At 38.0% G+C, this 24,653-nt stretch overlaps 1 protein-coding gene and 1 pseudogene across 1 annotated transcript in view; both read right to left on the reverse strand.

The window, feature by feature from the left end:
* MMP16 (matrix metallopeptidase 16) overlaps positions 1 to 24,653 on the reverse strand; it is a 302,769-nt gene that overhangs the window by 197,114 nt on the left and 81,002 nt on the right. The window lies entirely within an intron of this gene.
* On the reverse strand, positions 20,896 to 21,746 carry LOC119044683 (60S ribosomal protein L35a-like; annotated as a pseudogene).

Genomic DNA, 24,653 nt, shown 5'->3' on the forward strand with positions numbered 1-24,653 from the left:
GCTATTAAACAACATATTGGTTAAGAAAAACATCAAGAAGGAAATCAAAAACTTTCTGAAAACAAATGAAAATGAACTCACAACAATCCATAGCTAATGGGACACAGCAAATGCAGTCCCGAAAGGAAAATTTATAGAGATACAGGCCCACTGAAAAAGGATAGGAACATATCAAATAAACAACTTAACCCTACATCTACAAGAACTGGAGAAACAACAACAAAGAAAGCCCAAAGCAAGTAGACCAAGGAAATAACCGATATCAGAGTAGAATTAAAAAACATACAGACTAAAGAAACGATTACAAGGATAAATAAATTTTGGAGTAGTTTCTTGGAAAAGATAAACAAAATCAGCAACCTTAAGAAGACTCATTGAGAAAATAATAGAGAGGACCCAAATAAACAAAATCAAAAATGAAAGAGGAGAAATTACAACTGACTCCACAGAAATTACAACTGACAAAGGATTGTAAGAAATTACTCTGAAGAACTATATGCCAAGAAATTTAAAAACCTAGGTGAAATGGACAAATTTCTAGAAAAACATAATCTTTCAAAAACTGAATGAAAAAGAAGCAGAAAGCCTGAACAGACCAATACCAGCTGACAAAATCAAAGCAATAATAAAAAATCTCCCAGCACACAAAACCCCTGGACCAGACAGTTTCAGAGAAGAATTTTTAAAAACATTTAAAGAAGAATTAACCCCCATCCTTCACAGGCTTTTCCAATTAATCCAAGAAGAGGGACAACTCCCAAACTCGTTTTATGAAGCCAGCATCATCCTAATCCAAACACCAGATAAAGAAACAACAAAGAAAGAAAACTACAGACCAATATTGTTGATGAAAATAGATGCTAATATCCTCAATAAAATAATGGCAAGACACATCCAGCAATATATTAAAAAGATCACACACCATGATCAAATGGAATTCATGATGCAAGAATGGTACAATACCAAAAATCAATAAACATAATACATCACATAGAAAATGAAAGACAAAAATCACACGATCATATCAATAGATGCAGAAAAACCATTTGATAAGGTACAGGACCCATTTATCATAAAAACATTCAGCAAAATTAGAATAGAGGGAGAATTCCTCAACATAATAAAAGCCATATATGAGAGACCCATAGCCAACATCACACTAAATGGGCAAAAATTAAAAGCTGTTCCACTAAGATCAGAAAAAAGATAAGGATGTCTGCTTTCACCACTTATATTCAATATAGTATTGGAAGTTTTAGCCATAGCAATCAGACAAAAAAAGAAATAAAAGGCATCCAAACTGGAAAGAAGGAAGTTTACCATCATTGTTTGTAGATGACATGATAGTATACATAGAAAACCCTATAGACTCCACCAAAAAACTACTTGATTTAATAAGTGAATTTGGCAAAACAGTGGGATACAAAGTCAATATTCAAAAATCAAAGGCATTTTTGTACACCAACAATGAAATAGCAGAAACAGAGATCAGGGAAAAATCCCATTAGCTATAGCAACAACAAAATAAAGTACCTGGGAATTAACCTAACCAAGGAGGTAAAAGACATGTACTCAGAAAACTACACAGCACTGAAGAAAAAATTAAGGAAGACACAAATAAATGGAAGCATGTACCATGTTTATGGATTGGAAGAATTAACATCAACAAAATGTCTATAGTACCAAAAGCAATTTATAGATACAATGAAATCCCTATTAAAATACCAATGACATATTTCACAGCTATGGAAGAAACATTTCAAAAGTTTATATGGAACTATAAACAACCCTGAGTAGCTGCAATAATATTGAGAAAGAGGAAGAAAGTAGGTGGGATCACCATACCTGTTATCAAACTATATAATAAGGACATGGTAATCAAAATAGTCTGGTACTGGCATAAGAACAGATACATAGATCAATGGAGCAGAACAGAGTGCCCAGAAATAAACCTAAGTATCTATAGTTAATTAATATTTGACAAAGGGGGAAGATATATAAAATGGAATCAAAATAGCCTCTTCAACAAGTGGTATTCAGAGATCTGGAAAGCTACAAGCAAAAAAAAAATGAAACTTGAGCGCCAACTAACACCATAGACAAAAATAAACTCAAGATGCATAAAATACTTAAATATAAGTCATTATACTATAAAAGTCCTAGAGGGGATGGTTGGCAGGAAAATTTCAGATATTCCATGAAGCAATATTTTCACCAGCATGTCCCCTAGAGCAAGGGACATAAAGGTAAGAATAAACAAGGGGACTTCATCAAAATAAAAATCTTTGTGCAGTTAAAGGAAACATCAGAACAATGAAAAGAGAACTGACCATATGGGAAAATCTATTTGCCAATGATATCTCAGATAAGCATCTGATCTCCAAAATATATTAAGAACTCACAGGACTCTACACCAGGAAGACAAACAATCAGTAAATAAATGGGCAAAAGAGCTGAACAGACACTTCTTCAAGGAGGACATGCAGAGGGCTCAAACACATATGAAAGGATGTTCAGCATCACTAGACATCAGAGGGATGCAAATTAAAACCACAATGAGATACCACTTTACACTGGTGAGACTGGCCATCATAAACAAATCAACAAACAGTAAGTGCTGGCCAGTTTGTGGAGAAAAGGGAAACCCTGTGCACTGTTGTAGGGGTGGGGGAATAGAAACTGCTGCAGCCTCTGTAGAAAACAGTACGGACTTTCCTCAAGAAACTTAAAATGGAGTTGTTTCTTGACTTAGCAACTCCACTGCTGGGATTATACCCTAAAAATCCTGAAACACGAACTCAAATGAACCTATGCACCCCAATATTCATAGCAGCACAATTTACAATAACCAAGTGCTGGAGGCAGCCTAGGTGCCCGTCACTAAATGAGTGGATCAATAAACTATGGTACATTTACACAATGGAACACTACACAGCAGAAAAAAAGGAAGAAGCTCCTACCCTTCGCAACAGCATGGATGGAACTGGAAAGTATTATACTAAGTATTATGCTAAGCCAGGCAGTGAAAGACAAATACCGCATGATCTCACCTATAAGTGGAACCTAATTAACAAAACAAACTGGCAAGCAAAGTATAATCAGAGACACTGAAATCGACAACAAACTGAAAGTAACCAGAAGAGAGGGAACAGGGACATGATTTGGGAGAAAAGGTAAAGGGACGTACATGAACATATATGAGAGACCCACTGATGGAGCCAAGGGGTTGTGGGATTGAGGGTAGGAGGTAGGCTTAAGTAGGGTGGGTGAAAGTGGTGGTGGGAAAATGGAGATCATTGTATTTGAACATCAATAAAATGTAAAATAAAGACACTGACTAAAATATAAAAACTTATAAATAGGAGCCCTATATCAGTCTTCACTAACTGAGCACATTCTGTGCACAGGGAATCTCAATCAGATGTTAGTGCACATTTTTTTACTTAGTATTGCAATAAGCATAGCTATTTTGACATAAAACAATGCCCATCTTTAGATGTGGTGACTGAATTTTGAAGACATTAAATAATTTAAGCATTAGCCTGATAACGAGTAGGAGAAAACAGAACTGCAAATGTAGGGGGTTTTTATTGCATTCTTAATCACTGCACAATATGGCATTCTGGGAACACAGCAGTTTACATCTAAATAATGAGCAATAATAAATACACCAAAACAATTCAGTTCTACCAGTTATAGTTACAGCAAAGCAGCTTCCATTATTGGAGGACTTAGCCTAGTAATCAATTGTCAATTACTAAGAATTGTCAAGTACCTACAAACATGACAGTACAGTCATATTTATTTTCTGAATTATCTTCAATTTCTCTTCTGTACTTGTTTTACTTTTAAACATTTTGATTCTTTTCATTTTGAGCAAAGTGCATATGCCCACACAACCCTGTTTGCAAGCAGAATAATCTAACATCTGGTGATGTGACACAAGAGGAAAGTGGCTTTGCCCAATGGAGGGTCTCCCTTTGGCAGGTTCCAATGCTGGAAATTCTGGTATTAGTCTCCATATATATATATATACTTAGAATACATATTTAGAATATATATAAAGGAGTATATATATACATATATATGGGCATACACACATGTACATAGAATGTTAAAATTTTCATATATATACATTTGAAAATTCTAACATTCGGTTGTGGGTGACTTTCTCTCCTTGCACCAGGATAAAAAACTGGCAGAGGGGCATTTTCTAGAATTGGGCACAGAAAGGAGAAATACAGTGAGGACTTTTGTTTCCAGTCTCTGCCTACTTATTCTTTGGGTTAGCTCAGCTCAATGAAAAAAGATGCTGATAGAGAGATAGATGTGCAGAGCTAGACAGAGCTGTATTCCTACACAGATAGACATATTTAAGCCAATGAAAATGAACACTAAGAAAAACAAGATATATAATTCCCACATTTTCAATCATTTAATTTATGGTTAAGACTAGACATGTAAAGAAAGTAGTGACAGGAGAAGAGGGTAAGGTGGTGATGGAGTAGGACAGAGTAGATTCCATTTCCCCATACACATGGGAGAAAATCTTGGCTGATCTATGGAGGAACACAGTAAACAGCCAACAGTTCCCCAGCATATATGAAAAGGAGAGACCAGAAATTGCAGCAGATACTAAAAAACCAGACTGTAAGAAAACGGCTGCAGGAGAGTAGGTTCTCAGGGACCTGAACAGAGAAAGGAGTGGCAGCAGTCTCAGCCAGCGCCCAGGGCCCTGCCGATCTAACACAGACTCTTTGGATCCCCTGGCCTTCCAAAGGGTCCTTGGGAGAGAGCCAGGTCATCAGATCCCTCCCACCCTGGCCAAGCAAGGTTTGAGCAACAGGGGGAGAAACCTGTTTGCTTGAAGCTGCAGAGAGGGGAATAAGGACAAAGGGCCGTGGTCAACTGAGTTTGTGATCACTAGCTTGGGAGAATTAAGAGGTGCAGCATAGGGCTCTGACTCTGATAGTCACCAGTTGGGCTAGGAGATTGGGCTGTGCTGAGAGGCAGGCTTTCTTAAGGAGAAATTTTTTGGAAAGTGAACTGAAGGATTATCCAGCAACAGCCTCCTGGCTTACTCCCCACCCAGTCTGGCAGTGATCCCGAGGTTGGGTGGAAGGCCATGCATTCCCCCACAGAACTGGGAAGGGTCCTCACCCAAACCCGTGGGACCCAGGCAGGCTGTCTGGCATACACACCCACCCACACCCAGCACATGGCAATAACCCCCATGGAAAGAGTGCCCTGAAGAGGACCTAGATCACCTTCGTGCGGTGCTGGGGAGAGATGCCAGGTTAGCTCTTGGGAGAGTCCTCCCAGAAAAGCCAAACCAACTGCCCCTCAGCCTGCTGTACCCAATGAGACCAGAAACACTGGTTTCACCAGTTTGAAACCAAGAGATGTTTTCCTTTTCTGTTTTCTTTTAAGTAATTTTTATTTTTTAATTTTATTATTGTTTTATCTTTCAATACCTTATTTCCTCTCTTTTCTTTTTTATTATTCTTTTTTTTTGTTTTATTCCTTCTTTGTTTCTTTCCAAACTTATCTCTTATTCCTCCCTTCTCGTACCTTTTTTTTTCTCTACCCACAAATGAGACAAACAACTTGGAACTGCAAAAAGACCAGAGTTGGACCCAAAGAGGGGGCATCCCAACAGTAGAGACAGAGAGACAAATTTCATTTTGCTATAGCAGAGAAACTACAAGTTGCTGAATATTTGTATTACTATTTTTTCACTATTCTCATATCTTTTATATTTCAGTAATATCTTTGTATTCCTCCTTTTCTGTATATGCTTCTTTGCCTTGGCTGGTTATATTGTACCATTTCACAGTTCTCTCTGTTCTCTCCTCCACAGTGTATTGCTAATTTTCTATACTTCATGTCACTTGTGTTCCTTTAGCATAATACTCAAAGTTCTATACCCCCTATTCATGTTATCCAGATCACATAGAATCTGTCATATAATTGTTACTCTAATATTTTTGTAAATAATTTATGTTCTATACAACTGTAAATATTTCACAACAAACCTCCCAGATCTAGCCCACTTCACAGTTTCCTGAACTCTACCACTATAGTGGTTAACTCTATTTCCTCACACACTACACCTATTTACTAAACTTTACTCTCATCTTACCTCAGAATCTGCCCTCCCACAACCTCACTGCTTTCTAGATCCAACTCACAGGCTTTCCCTCCCCAACGAGATCCTTATCTTCTGTCCATCCATTCTTAAAAGTGGCTAGTTGGATTGAAGATTACAGTTAACACTATACATAGCCGAAAGATCTCCTGTCTCTTCTCTACTGGCTGCTACTGTAAATATCATACAATACTCTCCTGATGTCATAAACCATTTTGCCCCCCCCTCCAATGGATAACAAAAAAAACGGAGTAAGTGGAAGTGGAGAACACCAGGATACCCACTGGAAGAGGAAACCCAACAACAAAGGAACCAGCAACAGATAACAACAGAGGAAGGTGAAGGACAGAGTAGAAACCAAACAAACCTCAATCCAAGACCTATCTGGAAATACAACTAAATAGTGGACAAACCTACCCAGTACAAACAACTGAACAAAAGCAAAAGAGATTCCTCAAAACCTTGTACACACAGAAGAACTAGCTTCAACAAAACCTGCCCTCACCAGTACAACAAATTAAAACACCTGGTGGACAGAGGGACCATCAAGTAACCAGCTGGTGGGAAGGACCCACAAAAGACAGGCCCCAAAAAACCAAAATCCAAAGACAAACACAGAGCCAACTTAAACAACAGCCCAAGACAAGTCAGCTTGGGAGATCAAGGAGACTACACCACCAAAGCTCACAGGTATTATACCAAAGAAGTTCACACCATAAATCCAAGAAGCCAGAACAAATTAATTTAAGAAGCTGAAGCTAATATGAAGAGTCTCAAAAACAATGGTAAGACAAAGAAACAATCCCAAAATGAAAGGAAAGGAGGAAGCCTCAGAAAGAATGCTAAATGAAATAGAGGCAAGTCAACTATCAGATATTAAATCCAAAGCACTGATTATCAGCAACTTCAAAGAGCTCACATTGAGCTACCATAAACTACAGGGGAACTACAATGAACTCACTGCTAACTATATCTACATGAAAAAGAAATTAGAAACTATAAGCAAGGGCCAAGAGGAAATAATGAATACAATTTTTGAACTGAAGAACACAGTGGAAGGAATCAAAAACACAATCGATAAAGCAGAAGATTGGATCAGTGACTTGGAGGACAAAGTGGAAAAAAAAAACACCCACAAAGAGCAAGCAAAGGAAAAGAGGCTCAGAAAGAATGAAGAAGGATTAAGAGAAATGCAAGACATTAGGAAACGTAATAATATCCAAAAACTTGAGATGTCAGAAAAAGAAGAAAAAGAGCAAGAAATAGAAACCATGTTTGAAAAAGTAATGAGGGAAAACTTCCCTAATTTGATGAGAGAAAAAGTCACACAAATCCAGGAATCACAGAGTCCCAATCAAGAGGAACCCAAAGAGTCTCACTTCAAGACACTTCATCATTGAAATGGCAAAATTCCAAGATAAAGACAGACTCTTAAAAGCAGCAAGGAAGAAAAAGGAAGTAACATACAAGGGAGCACCAATAAGGTTAGCTGGTGACTTCTCCATAGAAACACTCCAAGCAAGAAGAGAATGGCAAGAAATATTCCAAGTAATGAAAACCAGAGGCCTGCAACCTAGGCTAATTTACCCAGAAAGGCTCTCAATTAAGATAGAAGTCCAAATAAAGAGTTTCCAAGACAAAAGAAGTCTCAAAAAATGTGCCTCCACCAAAGCAACTGTGCATGAGATGCTAAAACGAATGTTTAAGGAAAGAAAAGAAAAGAGAGAAACAGACAGGAACACAGGTACAAAAATGGCAATGAATAAGTACCTATCAATAATAACCTTAAATGTAAATAAATTAAATGCTCCAATCAAAAGACATAAAATATCTGAATGCATAAGAAAACATGACCCACCCATATACTTCCTACAAGAGACACACCTCAGAACAAAAGACCTACACAGCCTAGAAGTAAAGGGATGTAAACAAATTTTCCAAGCAAATGAACAGGAAAAAGAAGCTGGGGTAGCAATACTCATATCCAACAAAATGGACTTTAAAACAGAACCATAAAGAAAGACCCAGAAAGTCACTTCATAATACTCAAAGAAAGTATCCACCAAGAAGACATAAACATCATAAATATATATGCACCCAATGTAGGAGCACCCAAATATGTAAAGAAAATCCTAAAGGACTTCAGGAAAGATACTGACAGCAACACAATTATACTAGGGCATTTTAATACACCACTGTCAAAAATGGACAGATCCTCCAAACAAAATATCAACAAAGATATTGTGGCATTGAACAACATCCTAGAGGAAATAGACTTAATTGACATATGTAGAGCCCTTCATCCCAAAGAAGCTAAATACATATTCTTTTCAAATGCACATGGAACATTTTCAAAGACAGACCAAATGATAGGACACAAAACAAGCACCAACAAATTTAAAAAAATGAAATCATACCAAGCATTTTCTCTGACCACAAGGGACTGAAACTGGAAACCAACCCGAAAGAAAAAAAAACAAAACACCCAAATTATGGAGATTGAATAGCATGCTATTAAACAATGAATGGTTCAACAATGAGATTAGGGAAGAAATCAAAAAGGTTCGGGAAATAAATGAAACTGAACTCACGACAAATTAAAACTTATGGGATACAGTGAAGGCAGTCCTGAGAGGGAAGTTCATAGCAATACAGGCCTTCCTAAGAAAGATAGAAACATTTCAAACAAACAGTGTAACACTATGTCTACAGGAACTTGAGGGACAACAACAAAGACCACGTAGAACAAGTAGAAGGAAGGAAATAAAAAAGATCAGAACAGAATTTAATGACATAGAGACTAAAAGCACAATTCTAGCCCTGTCTGGTATAGCTCAGTGGATTCAGTATGGGCCTGCAAAACAAACGATCACTGTTCAATTCCCAGTTGGAGCACATGCTTGGGTTTCAGGCCAGTTCACAGCAGGGGATGCATGATAGGCAACCATACATTGGTATTTCTCACCCTCTCTCTTTCCCTTTACCTCTAAAGATAACTAAATTAATAAATTAATTAATTAATTAAATAAAAATAAAAGCACAATTCTAAGGATCAATGAATGCAGAGCTGCTTTTTGAAAAGATAAATCGACAAGCCTTTAAGTAGGCTCATCAAGAAAAGAAGTGAGAAGACCCAAATAAACACAATCAGAAATTAAAGAGGAAAGAGTACAACTGACATCACAGAAATACAAAGGATTGTAGGAAATTATTATAAAGAACTATATTACAAGAAATTTGAAAACCTAAGTGAAATGGACAAATTTCTATAAAAATATAATCTTCCAAAACTCAATAAAAAAGAAGCAGAAAGCCTGAAGAGACCAATAACAGCAGATGAAATTGAAGCAGTAATCAAAAATGTCCCAACACACAAAAGCCCTGGGCCAGATGGTTTCACAGGAGAATTCTACAAAGCATTCAAGAAAGAGCTAATCCCTATTCTTCACAGACTATTTGAAAAAATCCATAATGATGGAAGACTCCCAAACACTTTTTATGAAGCCAGCGTCATCGTAGGTCCAAAACCAGATAAAGAGACAACAAAGAAAGAGAACTTCAGGCCAATATTGCTGATGAACATAGACACTAAAATCCTCAAAAAAATATCGCAAATTACATCCAACAATACATTTAAAAAATCATACACAATGATCAAGTGGGATTCATCCCAGCAATGCAAGGATGGTTCAATATTTGAAAATCAGTAAATGTAATACACTACATAAACAAAAGCAAGGACAAAAATCACATGATCATATCAATAGATGTGGAAAAAGCTTTCGATAAGGTACAACACCCATTTATGATAAAACACTCAGCAAAGTGGGAATACAGGGAGCATTTCTCAAAATAATAAAGGCCATATATGAGATACCTACAGCCAATATCATACTCAATGGAAAAAAACTAGAAGCTTTTCCACTAAGATCAGGAACAAGACAAGGATGTCCACTTTCACCACTTCTATTCAACATAGTATTGGAAGTTTTAGCCACAGCAATCAGGCAAGAAAAGGAAATGAAAGGCATCCAAATAGGAAAGGAGGAAGCAAAACTGTCACTGTTTGCAGATGACATGATAGTGTACATGGAAAATCTTATACACTCTACCCCAAAATTGATCAAACTAACTAATGAATTTGGAAAAACAGTGTGTTAGAAAGTCAATATCTGGAAATTAAAGGCATTTTTGTATACCAACAATGAATCAGCAGAAGCAGAAATCAAGGAAAAAATCCCATTCAATATAGCAAAAAGAAAAATAAAATATCTGGGAATAAACCTAACTAAGGAGGTAAAAAACCTGTATGCAGAAAACTACATAGCCCTGAAGAAAGAAATCAGGGAAGACACAAACAAATGGAAACATATTCCTTGTTCATGGATTGGAAGAATTAACATCATCAAAATGTCCATACTACCCAAAGCAACATACAGATTCAATGCAATACCTATTAAAGTACCAATGGCATATTTCACAGACATAGAACAAACACTTCGAAAATTTATATGGAACCATAAACAACCCCGAATAGCAGCTGCACTTTTGAGAAAGAAGAACAAAGTAGGAGGAATCACAATACCTGATACCAAACTGTATTACAAGGCCACTGTAATCAAAACAACCTGGTACTGGCATAAAAACAGGCACATAGACCAATGGAACAGAACAGAGAGCCCAGAAATCAACCCAACTCTCTACAGTCAATTAATATTTGATTAAGGGGACAGTACCATAACATGGAGTAAAGATAGCCTCTTCAACAAATGGTGTTGGGAGAACTGGACAGCTACATGTAAAAAAATGAAACTTGAGCACCAACTTACACTATACACCAAAATAAATTCAAGGTGGATAAAAGACTTAAATGTAAGTCGTGACACCATTAAAGTCCTAGAGGAGAACATCGGCAAGAAAATCTCAGATATTTCACACAGCAACTTTTTTACTGATATGTCTCCTAGAGCAAGGAATATAAAGGAAAGAACAAACAAATGGGATCTCATCAAAATAAAAAGCTTCTGCGTGGCTAAAGAAAACAGTATTAAATTAGCAAGACAACCAACTGTATGGGAAAACATATTTGCCAATGATACCTCAGACAAAGGTTTAATCTCCAAAATATACAAAGAACTTACAGGACTCCACTCTAAGAAGACACCCAACCCAATTAAAAAATGGGAAAAGGACTTGAACAAACACTTCTCCAAGGAGGACATACAGAACATCCAGAGACACATGAAGAGATGCTCAATATAGTTAGCTATCAGAGAGATGCAAATTAAAACCACAATGAGATACCACTTTACACTGGTCAGGATGGCTATCATAAACAAAGCCACAAACAACAAATGTTGGAGAGGGTGTGGGGAAAAGGGGTCCTTAGTCCACTGTTGGTGGGATTGCAGACTGGTACAACCATTATTGAAAACAGTATGGAATGTTCTCAGAAAAATAAAAATCGACCTGCCTTTTGACCCAGCAATTCCACTGCTAGGATTATACCCCAAGAATCCTAAAACATCAATATCAAAGAACCTATGCACCACAATATTCATAGCAGCACAATTTACAATAGCCAAGAGTTGGAAGCAGCCTAGGTGCCCATCAGTAAATGAATGGATCAAAAAATTGTGGTACATATACATAATGGAATTCTATGCAGCAGAGAGGAAGAAGGAGCTACTACCTTTTGCAACAACATGGATGGAACTGGAAAGCATTATGCTGAGTGAAATAGGCCAGGTGCTGAAAGACAAATGCCATATGATCTCACCTTTAACAGGTGGATCTCACCTAAACAACAAAACAAACAAGCAAGCAGAAAAAAAACAAAGACACTGAAATAGAGAACAAGGGGACAGTGACCAGAGGGGAGAAGGAAGGGAAGTTAAGGGGAAAAAGGGGAAGGGATTTGGAGGAACAAATAGGAAGGACACAGGGACGAGAACTAAGGGGGGTGGAAATGGGAGGGAGGTGGGGAGCAAGGGGCGGGGGAGGCTGGGATGGAAGAAATAGACATAAAACTGTACTTGAAAAATAACCAAATAAATTAATTTAAAAAAAAAACTAAGAGGGTGGAAACGTGAGGGAGGTGTGGAGCACTGGGGGAGTGGGCTGGGATGGGGTAAAATACAGAAAACTGTACTTGAGCAATAATTAAATAAATTTAAAAAAGAAAATGTCAGTTGAGAAAATAAATTATATTAAGAGAACATATTTCTTTATTAAATGTTATAAAAGGGAAAAAAGTAGTGACAAAAATTATATGTACATAAAACTGTAATTGATTACTTTTATCGTACCCCCTTTGCTTGAGTTATCATTGGACATATTAATCTAAAAGAAATCTGTTTTATAAAAAGCAAAGTTATTATATCCTATTTCATTTCCATACTGTCTTCATGAGGTTTTAACTCTAGTCTCAGAAGACTTCTGATACAGAAGGTAAGCACACAGTTTAAAGTCACTATCATATTTAAATGGAGATAGAAAGCAAGAATTTTATTCTACCAATGACACACATCCCTTTAGTCTTCCTTTAACCAAAAAAGCATGGCAATGATTGTAAATAATTTCCAGAGCCCTAAGTGATAATGCTCAAATGTCTAATTATTTTAATATATTGAGAATAAATAATCCTAAACTTGTTTCTATATTTGCAACCTCATAATCTGGCATTTTATTCCCCCAATCTAGGCAGACTATGCTGACTAATATTTCACTGGAGGGGTAAATGAGAAAGGCTGAAATCCTTTTATAAATCCATCTATAGGGAGAACAAATTCTGTAACATCACCATAATGGAATACTATGTGGCATTTAAAAGGAAATGGAGTACTGATGTACACAACACAGACAAATCTCAAAATGCTGTACTGAATAAAAAAGCCAGACACAGAAGAGTCTATGCAGAACAACTATGTTTAAGTAAAATTCAATAAAATGGAAACTAATCTATAGTGACAGGAAGCAGTCTGTTATTGCTTTGAGAAAGGGGGGCAGGCAGGTGGTGTATACACAGTACATATATACAAAACTCCTGTATATACACATTAAAATTATCAAACTGTACACTTCATGCAGTTTACCGTGTCAGCTATATCCCCTAAAAAAACATTTAAAAACATTCTGTATAAAATAAATACATTACAATATACCTTCACACATCTTCATTTGTTCAAGGGTTCCTTAATTTGTTCACCAGCACCAAGGGCATGATATAGGTGTGGTGGGATTTGGATGATGAAAGAGTCCCTTACCTAAGGCTCCCACAATCAGAGTTGGGCAAGATACACGAACTAAAAGAACAATTTAGTGAAATTGGTAAATATACTGTTTTGAAAAGCCTTGAGGAAGGAGTAATTTTTTTTCTGAGAGCATTGCAGAAGTCTATTTCAAACCATCATTCAGATTAACTGCTCAGTGAGTCTTTCCTGGCCATATTATTTAGAGGATGATCTACCCCTTTCACATATCGGTGTCTCCTCTGCACTGATCACCACCTGACAGTATGTTACTCATCGATTTTGTTTGGAACCCACACACCCCCATAAACAGACATGAGGTTAAACTTCTCAAGAGTCGTGATTGTGCCTATTCTGTTCACTGCTGACTTGCCTTAACATCTAGAAAACCAAGTACATAAAGGTACATAATCCACATTTTTTCCTGAATGAGAGAGTGAACTAGAAATTTACAATGGGGCAGATACTGGGAGTTAAAGCAGTCTCCTCAATAGACATGCTTCTTCCATGATGAAATGAATATGTACATGAGTTAATAATTAAAAATAGTAAGATAGAATCACCCCTACATGGGATGGGACCTGCCAAAGAAAAGCACAGGGTAATGCAAAGGCTGACCAGGGCAGAAAATCTGGGATGATGAAGCCTAAAGGTCTCCTGGAGGAAGCAACATTGAGCTGAGATCTGGACGTGGGTAAGAATTTCCAAGAGAATGTAGTGAATAGTGTCATTGGAAGGAAACATTATGGGTGGAAGCCCAAGTTAGAAAGGCACTCAGCACATTTAGGAACAGAGGGATAGGAGAACAGTACATCAGGACAACAGAAAGTAAAGACAGAGCAGAGTAAGATGATAATGGATAGGTGGGCACAGGACTGTTGTCTCCTGCAGGAAAAAACTGAGAATTTTATACTTTCTCTTTTGACTTGTGGGAAGTCACAAACAATTTATGTTTGAGCAGAAGAGCATTGGGGTGGAATTTGCTTTGTGAACTTTTCTTCTTGCTGACCTGAGAGGAGGTTAAGAGCTAGGTGTAAAAGATGAACTATGAGGCCACATCAGTGACCCAGGAATTGTCTCAGCCAGCTCAGTTTTTCTGAGCTCACTGAACAAACTTGTTCAAAATATTCTTTTACTAGTGGTTCAAACTCTGTAGCAGCCATTAGTTACACTTCTATTTCCAGTTCATCAGAGTTTTTTCTTTGTAAACTATTAATCTTTCCAGAGGTCGGTCTACTTCGGTTAGCCTTTCAAGGAACCAACCTGCCTTCTGGACCCACTGTGTTTTATGTTTATTTTGTCATAGGCTTATTTTTCTACTTTATTGATTTGTTTATCTTCTCATCACTATTTCCTCCCACCCATACATATCCTTTGAATGTATTAATGCATGTTTTTATACTTTCTAAGTTTGAGATTTAGTTTTGAACTTTCACTCTTTCTAAGGTAACATTTGGGCTATAAATTTGCTTTTTCTAAAATATTACTTTAGTTGTATCCCACATGTACTGACATATAGTAATTATGTTTTAATCTAGTGTGTATTTTATAGTTCCCATCCTGACTTTATTAGTCTTTGAGTTGTTTAGAACCATACTTTTAAATTTTCAAATGTGGTTCTTCTTACCTTTTATAATTATCAGTTATTAGACTGTCAGAAAATGGATTTTGCATTTTTAATAATTTGAAGCTAATGGTATAGTCCTCCAATGGTTGCTTTTAATAATTTCCCCCGTATGCCCAAATCACATGTGCACATTTGATCCCTTGAAGTGGATCAAATTACCTATGTAGGGAGTTTACTATGGTCAAAGAGGAAGAAATGCGAATTCACCCCTCCTACCATACAAACAGTGGCATTCCTGATATGGGTATATTCAGCCATGTGAACTATGTACTGTGTCCTTTTCCTTCCATTATTCACAGCTCTTTTCTTGAACACCTGCCCCACTGTACCAAAACAACCACACTCCTAGCTGCTGTGGAGTTCTTGCCTTAGTCAGCCAGCTCATAGAAAAACTATGACTCCCTGGTTGGTTTTGATGCCTTCCCTACAGGTTTCTTTAGTGCCCTGACACCACATCACTCCCTGACCACTGGATGGCAAATGTGCAAGCACAAGAACATAGGAGACACTGCATTTCTTGGCTTTAGTAGAACAACTCAAATGTTGTAGCAGCTCAACACATGTCTCAATCCATGAGTGGATAAATGAGCAATATATTTTTTAAATGAAGGAGCAATTTATGTATAAGGATTTTCCACTGTTGTGTGACAGTGAGGGACCCTCATGGTGAAGTAAGGACAAATGCAACTGCCTTCAGCACAGAAGCACCATCATCCCACCACTCTGTGAGAGCTAGTGTTTGTCTGGGATCAGTGATGCTCATTTATTCTTACCTTCAATAGGTCAGCCACCAGCTATACATACTTTCTGAGTATCTACTATGTCCCCAACACTTGCCATCAGCCAGACTTCTGAGTGCCATAAGAGAAGAAATAACACAAAAGACCTTGCTTTCACAGAGGTTATATTTAATAACTAGCACATTAACAAGTCATAAGTGAACATTTGTTAACATAAGAATTTGGCAAGTGAGGAAATTGTTCATGTGTCTGAACAATACTGAACAGGGAAAAAAGATTCAGGACTGTGGGGACAGTCTTATCATTACAGAAGCATACTGTGCTATGTAGAAAAAAATATTTCATCAAGAGTCCCTCTGATCTAGAAGAAAATGCCTAAGGAAAAGCTACCCTTCTTCATGACACTTTTATACTCACATGTATGTAATAACTTATGAGACTAGTTTTGCTTGCCAATTTTCCACCAGATTATCTTTTTTTCATTATAAGAACTGCAGACCAACTGCAAGTATAGAAGCTGCCACCTGAGGGTCAGCTTTTAATGAACACAGGTCTGGATGCTCTTGAAGTCTTCACCTTTAGGCTGGGTCCAGCAATAAAAACCAAGTTGCCAGTATCTCACTGGAAAGAAATAGTACATGCATCTAACACCCCAATTATTGCAGCTGCCCTTGGAAGTATGGGTCCCCAAATTATTGTGTTCTCATAGCTGGGCAGGGGGGCTTGCATTTAGGAGTCACACAGAAAGAACTGTAACTAATACAGAAGCAGTAGTTATCAGGCATGATCAGGACTCAGGGCAGAGGGAGCAACCACCAGTGTCCATTCTGAAGCAATGTGCAGTAACCTGACAGTCACCCTGCCCTAGCACCAATATCCTTTCTGGACACTTCCAGACAAAGGTTAGAGTGGAAGAGGTGATATTTTAAAGAAATGATACTTTGTAATGAAGTTAAATATACTTCCCTTGAGTTGACACAGCCCTAGAGGAATACTCCAGACCATGGTCACATGAACTGTGGAGTTAAAGGGACCACAGAAATGCCCTGTTATTGAGTGGTACATATGGCTCCTGCCCAGCAGGGTGGACTTCCAATCTGAATGCCTCATGCACACTGAAACTGATGGTTTGAATCCATTCTGAAGCAGAACCAGAACTCTGAAATGGTAAATACAGAAAAATGCTATCATGGGCAATACAAGTCACAATAATGAAGACCACAGACAGTCACAGTTAAAATACCATGACTATAACATTCTAATCTTCAATCTTGCTCAGATCAGCTAGTAGATAGTAATTAATACTCACATCTTCACATCATTCAAAAATGACTTAGAGAAGAGTTATTTGTTAACATATATTAATTACCCAAGTACTCTTTTTCTAGTGCTCCTAGGTTGACTGTACTGATATGGTTGAATAGTGGTGATAAACCTACACATCTTTAAAATATCTGACATTAAATTGCCCTGTGATCTTAGAAGCCAAAGTTGATACACTTACAAGCATGTTTCTCAGGATTCCACATTCTAAAGAGTATGATTCTCAGCCCTGGTGGTGTGGCTCAGTGAATTGAGTGCCAGCCTGTGAACCCAAGGGTTGTCAGTTCAATTCCCAGTCAGGGCAAATGCCTGGGTTGTAGGCCAGGTCCCCAGATGGGAGCGCACAAGAGGCAACCACACATTGATGTTTCTCTACCTCTCTTTCTCCTTCTTTTTCTCTAAAAGTAAATAAATAAACTCTTTTTAAAACAGAATATGATTCTCAGTCCTTTCAGTAAGTAGTCAACCTCCTCTCAAACCTACTTCAGGCTTAAATAATGGCACCCAAAATGAAAGTTCGCTATCCATAAACATTAGAATGGAAAGGTGAGCACATGCCCTGGGTCATGGATGTTGGTGAAGGCTTTATTTTTAATTAAATGGCATTAGGCTTTGTGTTGGGTGTGATTTAGAAAGGCAGAGGTGTATTTTGTTCATCCCTCCACCCACAGAAGCTACAGAAAAGTGAGGTTGACAGATGAATGAGCAAAGGACAGCTGTGATTTAGGAATCTACAAAAGTAAATGAATTACAAAAATTGCTTTACACTAAAGGTAAAAATAATGAGCTATTTTTCTTATTTACTTAGTGAAAATTCTGGTAAGGAACCCTTAAATTTAAGTTGAGGATGCTGAGCACTCTAAGCCATCACTGTCTCTATCCTAAATGTAGACTGCACTTTTCTCAGCTGTAGATTATACTCACCTTATCTCTTTCAAAAACTTTTGTTAGTTGGGAAACACAAAAGCATAAAATATTGCTATTATTTTGTAGATATACAAAAACATACTACATTACTTACAGGATCTCGATTGTGATTGAAAATTGGACATTTACACAATAGAATACTACTTAGCTATAAACAAAGAAGAAACTTTTATCCTTTGTAACAGTATGGATGGACCTGGAGAACATAATGCTAATTGAAATAAGCCAGGCAGTGAAAGATGAATACCACATGATTTCACTCATATGTGGAATCTAATTAAAAAACTGAACTAACAAAGAAAATGGAGACATATTCATAGTTGGAGAGCAGGATAAGAGGTATTGTGTGGGAACTTAGGGAATGGAGGGATTGAGCAAAAAGGAAAAAGAAATAATGAACATAGAAAACAGTGTAATGATTGCTGGAGGGAAGAGAGTATAAGGGGACTAAATGGTAATGGAAAAATACAATAAAGATTAAATTTTTTAAAAAAAGAAAAGCCTTTGTAGACCTGACTATAAAAACCCCATCAAACTCTGGTGGCAAGTTTCTGAGAACTATGTGGAGAGGAGAAATTTAATCCCAAATCACACACACACACACCAAAAAAAAAAAAAAAACAGACCAATTTCCTTCTTTCCTTTGTAATATATATCAGTTACTCTGAAAAAAATTTTTTTGTTTCCCTTTTTAAGCTAACATGCAAGAGCATTTTTTATGTACCAGGCCCTCTGATAAAAATTCCACATTCATTCATTTAATTTATCCTAACTATAGCTCTATGTTATACATCCTAATGTGGTACAAACAAGGCACAAGGAATCCTATCAAAAGTCACAGTTGGAAAAGGCAGACCCAGACTTGGGATCCGAGTGGTGTTCCTCAGTCCTGGTTATTATCCGCACTGTTAGAACCTTTCTCTTCACTGTTACAACTTTCATTGACATGAACAAAGTTATGGACCAGAAAGATTTTAAACATAGCTATGCTATTATTCAATCACTATCTTTCTGGGTTTCAGCACATATTACTCAGTCCAATAGTAAGAACTGTCATTCCAAAGACTGTTGCTCCAAAGACTGTCAGTAATCCTGCATCCAAACACTGGTTCTCAGCTCCCAAGGAATATCTCTTAGGTCCTCTTTCCTTAAGTCAAGCATACCAAACATGGTGACTGAGCCCCAGGCTGGTTTACTTTCACTTTGTTTTTCTTTCCTGAGTTTTCAATGAAAACTTTGTTGTTCCTTTGCCACGTTTTACATGACCTTTCTCCCCTCAACCCTGCCAATTATGTCCTGGCAGATGTGACCCTCAATATACAAGTATTAAAATAGAAATTCTTCTGGTTAACAATGGGTATGACCTATGATACCACATCACAGTTCTTACCATATGATGTCCTCCCCACTGAGGACATGTAACCTTGTCAGCAGTTCCTCACTGTTCAAAGACTAAGGTCAGTACAAGCAAATGATCTTGGGAATTTTTAGCACAGCAGATGCTCTGAGTTTGGGCTTTATGGATGCACCTTTTAAGAGGCACCGAAATAAACGATTACACTAACTGACAGCCGAGCTCATCTCTCCCAGGCACACTCTGGGTAAGTGTAGGGAAATGCTTCACCACTTACCAGCTGGACTAGTATAAGACTTCCCTGGACTGATCACAAAAGTAACACATGTACAACATCTGCATGGGACAGAGCAGAAGGTTCTCAGCAGAGTCACTAAAATTATGAGGCCAAGGACCCGAGACTGGGAAAATTATTCATATATCATGAAAGTAACTGTGGAGTTCTGACTGGTTGAGTATCCTCAGACATGGCTTTGTTTACAGCTTAAAAAAAACTTAATCCTAACCCAAGGGTATTTTTTATTGCGTTTAGAGAAAGAGGAAGGGGAAGAGAGAAAAACACTGATGTGAGAGGGAAGAACTAACTGGTTGCCTCCTGTACCCACCCCAAGGAAGAATTGATCATACATGCCTAGACCTGTCACTGAATCCACAACTTAGGTATGTCCTCTGGCCAGGACTTGAACCTGCAACTTTTTGGTTATAGGACAATGATCCAACCAACTGATCCCCACCAGCCAGGGCTTCTTTTATAGCTTTTATGTAAGGAGGTGATGTCCTTCTAGATAGGAGAAACTTAATCAATTCGGGTCAAAAACAGACTGATTACTTCAGGTTTTTATGAAATATTGTAGAGCCAATAGGAGAACAAAATTCAACCCAGCTTTTCTAAGAAGTCAACAGTGAAAACACAGTCACCTTAAATTATGTATTTTGTAGCAGGTTGATGATCAAACATAAGAGCAACTGGTGTTTGGATAGTATATTCTAAGTAATGTTTCAAATAAAATTGGGTAAACCTTATTTAAAAGATAGGTTATCAGTGTGATATCAATACCCACACAGTTGAGGAAGAAAACATGTAAATATCCTGTGGAATGGGTCACCTCCCTGAATCTCTTATGCTCTCTTCCCTGCCTCTTACAAAACAACCAAAGTAAAAGATTTCAAAGTTGACTTACATTTTAAGGGATTCTTTTGATAGGTGCCTGGACAAAGCAATCTACTCCCATTCTGACTAAAACAGTACTTACATTTACTTTGCCAAAATTTTGACTAATTGGAGGATAAATTGGCCATTTTTAGTAACAATTTTTATTTAAACTTTAAAAGAGATTTTATTTACTTATTTTAAAGAGAAGGAAGGAAGGAAAAAGAGAGGAAGAGAACCAGCGACAGGTGAGAGAAACATTCATCATTTGGTTCCCCTCTGCATCTTGAACAGGGATGGAACACACAACCTAAGCATGTGCCCCAACCAACTGAGCCACATGGGTCAGAGCTATTTGTTTACTTTTCAATTAAGTTTAAATTTTTCAAGGGTACAGCATTACACAGATTCTGTGTCCAGTGGCCTTAGCAGGAAGGCTTTGCATTTAGCATGAACCATGCCACTGTTTCCATGAGCACAAGCTTTTCACAGATGACTCTGGTTTTGTTTGGTTTACCACCAGGAGTCACTATGTTATTCTTTGCTTTGTACACATAAGCACGTCTCTCACCTAGATAAAATTCAGTTTCATCTTGAACATAAACACCTTCAATTTTAGGAAGAACTGTGTGTTCACTCTGGTTCCATAGATTTCATTTATAGTTGGCAAAAGTGGCCTTGGACCACAGCCTTCCAGATCCATCTTGTTGTTGTTGAAGTCCTGTTCCCAGCAGGTTCCAAGATGGCAGAAAAAGCAGTAAGAATATATTTTATTCTTAATGGTACATTTCATTTTCTTCATGTGCATTATCCTACAAGAAAGTTTGACTGCAAAATGTTATATTCTATAACATGAATACATTTTCTTGAGCAAATGGTCATTAAAGAAACATTACAGTGTGTTGCAGTGACCTATTTTAATTAAATACCTATGGGAAGTGTTCCTGCTTTATTTCAGGGCACAATGCTTAAAAATAGTGAGGAAATTATAAGATACCTAGATTTTACTTCAAAAATCTTTGTTATAAGAACATATTTTGATATCCTAATTTAATATTTATTATTCAGATGGGTTGTCAAGTTGTAGGCTGGATGTTTTTATAAACCACTTGTTATATCTAGAAAGTGGAATACATGAAATAATAAGGTCATTTCTGATTCAGCAACATGCACCTACATACACGCAAAGACACTGACACACAGAGACATACACCTACTCACACGCATGACTCCCAAAGATGGAGAGACACAGACTGGGGCTTTATTATCTGATCATTTGTGGAAACTGTACCCACGTACAACACATCCTTTGTAAAAGACAACATACAAACCATCTACATCATATGATGCACAATTAATGGACCCTGGCAGGAAAACTGTTTAAAATAGTTATATTAAACACCATAAAAGAGATAAGATGACATTTGAATATATGAGCAGGCATCAGAAGACATGATAAAAAGTCTAAATGAAGATACTGGGTGCACAAAATATGATTGTGTAAATAATAAACAGGGACTTCTGCCAAGATGGAGGCATAGGTGGAGACGCCGTGCTTTCTTGCTCAACCAAGTTTAGAGACAACAAAATATTAGCAACAGAAAACATAGCCAGAACACAGAAAACTGAACTTTTCAGAAGTCTGATAACAACAAATTCTTCAGCCTGACCGGTAAGAGGGACGAAGCCAGCAGCTGGCAGAGCGGGGTTGCACAGGAAAACTCGGTCAGACGGACTCAGGTGCGAGGATCCCAGGCGTGGGGTTGCAACGGGTGGACCCAGTGAGGGACCCAGTGAGCAACCAGGGGGCCCAGCGAGGGCGCAGGGTGGTGGGCTGACTGTGGACTGCGCATTCGTGCGCAGATAGACTAGCAAGGGAGTGGGCCATGAGACGGGACCCAGCAGGCCCCAGTGGTGGGAAGCAGCAGAGGGGATTGCTATTGTCCCTCTCTGACCCTGCCCTCATATACATCCTCACAAACCGATGACCTGGGTGACCCCGCCCTGGCGAATATCTAAGGCTCCACTCCTCATACGTAACAGGTGCAAACAGAGCAAAACATTGTGGCTCAAGAAGAACTCAAAGCCCCAGAGCCCATAACTCTAAATGACCAAGAAATAGCCAAACTTTCAGATGCACAGTTCAAAACACTGGTGATCAGGATGCTCACACAACTGGTTGATTTTAGTCACAAATTAGAGGCATATATGAAGGCTAAACTAATTGAAATGAAGGAAATTGCACAGGAAACCAATAGTGATGAAAAGGAAACTGGGACTCAAATCAAGGGAGTGAATCAGAAGGAAGAAAAACATGGCCAAACAGGAAAATATGAAGAAACAAGAATTTAAAAAAATGAGGAGAGACTTAGGAACCTTCAGGACATCTTTAAACGCTCCAACATCTGAATTATAGGGGTACCAGAAGGGGGGAAGGAACAGCCACCAGTGAAAAACTTATTTGAACAAATAATAAAGGAGAATTTCCCCAATCTGGCAAAGGAAATAGACTTCCAGGAAATCCAGGAAGCTCAGAGAGTGCCAAAGAAGTTGGACCCAAGAAGGAACACACCAAGGCACATCATAATTACATTAGCCAAGATTAAAATGAAGGAGACAATCCTAGAAGCAGCAAGAAGAGATAAGGGGACAGTCACCCACAAAGGAGTTCCCATCAGACTGTCAGTGGATTTCTCAAAAGAGACCTTACAGGCAAAAAGGGGCTGGAAATAGGTATTCCAAGTCATAAAACCAAAAGACCTACATCCAAGATTGATCTATCTGCAAAACTTTCATTTAGAATGGAAGGAAAGATAAAGTGCTTCTCAGATAAGATCAAATTCAAGGAGTTCATCATCACCAAGCCCTCATGAAATGTTAAAGGGACTTATCTAAGAAAAAGAAGATAAATAAACATGAACAGTGAAAGGACAGCAAACTCACAGTTATTAACAACCACACCTAAAACGAAAGCAAGCTAAAAGGACAGCTAGATCAGGAGCGGAACCGTAGAAATGAAGATCTCATGGAGGGGTAGCAACAGGGGGGTGGGAGGAGGAGAAGGGGGGAGAAGGTACAGAAAATAAGTAGCATAGATGGTAGGTAGAAAATAGATGGGGGAGCAAGAATAGTATGGGAAATATAGAATCTAAAGAACTTGAGACACATGGTCATAAACTAAAGAGGGGAATGGTGGGGGTGGGGGTGCAGGGTGGAGGGGAATGAAGGTGGTAATAGAACAACTGTAATGGCATAATCAATAAAATCAAAAATAAAAATAAATAATAAACAGTATATTAGCTGAGAAGCAGAAAGGTTTGGGGGGGAATGAATGAGTGGACTGCAATACAGCTTATGGAGCATTCCCAGAAATCATCAAAAGCAAGAAATAGAAAATATAAAGAAAAGTTCAGGAGTATACAAGACAGAGGCAGAGGTGAGAAAGCTAAGGTCACCATCAGAGACATGGGACTCCATCCCCTCTCCCACTCTCCCAGGGGAGATCCACCTAGAATCTTCCAGGTGAAGCCAAGGCTCCCAGCACTTGCAGTATTACCATTCAGGGTTTTTGAGGACAGTAGCCTGTATACTCACCATGATAAACACAACAGTACTTGCTTAGTCATGGATGCAGAAAAGGAGCTGGCCTCTAGACAGAAGCTAGTGGAAGGAACTTATTGCTGAAGCTGGATTGGACACAGTTAAAAATAATTTTAGTGTGTTTTCCCTCACAGTATAGTTAATATTACTAAGGCAAACAAACAAAGCTTAAAATAATTTTTTTGTTAAACTGAATCTGAAGTCCTACTTGCTATGATTTTCGGGAAAATCTAATACTTAATTATTTTGTAAACACCTATCACCAGCACATCTCTTTAAATTAGTTGTCTGGGATGGGTAGAAACTTACAGTTCTTCAGTAATGCCTGGAGCCAATAAGCCCCATCCTGGAGAAAACAGTGGACAGTTGCCCTGACAAGAAAGCAGTGTATTATTAGCTGACAGGACATAATCAGTCCTCTGTAACAAGCCTTTAGAGCCAGCGGATTTTGTCCAAATGGGTGGTGACCTGAGCAGAGCTGAGACACAGGGAAAGTATGGTCAGGCTCACACAATGTCCCCACCCCAGAACATA

This window comes from Artibeus jamaicensis, unplaced genomic scaffold (assembly GCF_021234435.1).
Source record: "Artibeus jamaicensis isolate MK-2021 breed Jamaican fruit bat unplaced genomic scaffold, CSHL_Jam_final contig_386, whole genome shotgun sequence".
Lineage (NCBI taxonomy): Eukaryota > Metazoa > Chordata > Mammalia > Chiroptera > Phyllostomidae > Artibeus > Artibeus jamaicensis.